This window comes from Lycium ferocissimum, chromosome 4 (genome assembly GCF_029784015.1).
Source record: "Lycium ferocissimum isolate CSIRO_LF1 chromosome 4, AGI_CSIRO_Lferr_CH_V1, whole genome shotgun sequence".
Taxonomy (NCBI): domain Eukaryota; kingdom Viridiplantae; phylum Streptophyta; class Magnoliopsida; order Solanales; family Solanaceae; genus Lycium; species Lycium ferocissimum.
Window position 1 is genome coordinate 60,210,649 of NC_081345.1, and position 2,106 is coordinate 60,212,754.

At 37.8% G+C, this 2,106-nt stretch overlaps 1 long non-coding RNA gene across 1 annotated transcript; it reads left to right on the forward strand.

The window, feature by feature from the left end:
• The first annotated feature begins 249 nt into the window (after nucleotides 1-249).
• LOC132054903 (uncharacterized) lies at nucleotides 250-952 on the forward strand. The gene is made up of 3 exons (XR_009414401.1): nucleotides 250-276; nucleotides 357-422; nucleotides 624-952. It is a non-coding gene; the product is annotated as an uncharacterized LOC132054903 (long non-coding RNA).
• Nucleotides 953-2,106: the final 1,154 nt, after the last annotated feature.

Here is a 2,106-nt window from a genome sequence, read left to right on the forward strand (position 1 = left end):
GTAGTGTAAATATTAGGCTTGCGCGGCACCTTGGGCGGGGCCCTAGGCGGCGCCGCAGGCCAAATTTTCAGAAAATTCAAAATTTTGATGTCGTCGAAATAGATTCACTATGTGTACCACCCTGGGCGACGCCCCGGGAGACGCACCAGGCCATTTTATGCCTGTAGCGATCTTTCCCAAATTTTATAAAAGCCTAACTTCGTTATACCCACTCCCACTTCATTTTGGCTAATTTTTTAGAGGAAAGAACCCTAGGGTTTCCCCAAAACATATAAGGTAAGTTCTTGATCAATTCCCATCATTACTTCATCAATCTAGCATCAAATTAACACTAGTTCATCTTCCAAAAACCCTAGATTCTTGAAACCCAAGAAAGAGAAGAAGAAAGGGACGTTTGGAGACGTTGAGATTCCTTCAATAAGGTATGATCCTTGACTCTTCTTATGTTATTGAAAGGGTTAGACTAGTGTAGGTTATCTATCCTATGGGATTAGAATCCATGATTAATTCATGAAGTGTTCAAGAACACGTTCTAATCATGAAAACCCTAGTTTTTCTATAAAGGGGGTATATGGTTAGAATTAGATTAAAGCTCTAATCTTTCTCACCTAAAACCATTGTAGTGTGATTGTAGAACCTTGGGAATTATGTTTGAGCGGGATTTGAGGTATGTTTATATTTCAAAAATTGTCTTTTCAAGTATGTCTACTTTTGAAGTACGTTTATATTGTTAAAGCATGATTTGTATTTGAGAATCCTTTCTTGATTTTTTGTATAAGTTATAACTCTTGTTTGGTGGAAGTTCTTTTGGAATTAAAGATGATTTCTTTTAGACAAGGTCATGTGTGTGTAGGGTGAAGCCCGCATCGAACCTTATATGAACAATACTACTTTGTGAAACTCGCTTTTCCCATTATTGGATGATTGAAATATTTTTTCTAAAGGTTGGACCTTAAACTTGTTTTGTTGTTGAATGGGTTTCTTGAACTTGAAATTGAATAAGAGATTTGAATACGATTCTAAATCGGTTATGACTTGAAATGCCTCTATTTTGAGATGATGACTTGAGAAGTGAGATTCGGCTCTAAGCCATGATTGATGATTCGGTAATATGCCATGATTTATATTTTGTTTGTCTTTGGGCCTGTATGGTCAAGCTGTGCTAGTCCAGAGGATGATTAGCAGTTATGGATCCTAACGTATCAATACGAGTATTGCTATGTCAGTCCAGAGGATGATTGACCTCCATTGCTTCTTAGCCCAGAGTATCTATTGCTGTGTCAGTCCAGATGATGATTGACCTCCGTTGCTTCCCGTAGCATCAATTCTGTGTCAATCCGTAGGATGATTGACCTCCGTGCTTTCTAGCCGGAGTATCTATTGTCGTGCTAGTCCGGAGGACGATTAGCTTCGTGGTTTCTGTCTTGAGTATCGACTGATTGATTTGCCTGTGAGTGGCTTGTTTTGTATCGTTGTCGCTTGTGAGTTGCTTGTGGAAACCTTGAGTTCGTAAATGAAATACTGAATGATGTGAACGGTAACATAAGTGGAACTTGATATATTCCAGTATGTTGACTCTTATTGGTAATTTCCCTAGTTTACTGGCTTACTTAATCCCTGGAGTTCGAACTGTTTCTTTTGATATCATTGTATTGATTTTACTACTTTACTTTGGTTTTTATTAACTATTGCCCTTTTGACACTCACTGAGTACCCTGTACTCAGGCATACTATTATTGTTTTTGATGGTATGTTTAGTATCATTGAGGAGCAGGTTCACGATACGCCTACGAGTTAAGAGAACTTGCTGCTTTCGAGACTATTCGGTGAGACCACATGATTGTTCGTGGGGCACCATTCTATCTTTACTTTTCGTATTTTAGTTTCGGGCTGTGTCCTGATGTTTTTAGACACTCTTTATTATCTTAGAAGCTCCATACATAGTTATCAGAATGTAGGTAGTGTTTTGGAGTCCTGTGTGACTCGTTGGGTATTTTGCCATATTTATTTACTAAGTTTCTGATTTGACTTCCGCTGGATATATCAAAGTATGATCGTTATTTTATCCAATTTATTAATGACTGGTTTTCGTATTTATTAAAAGAT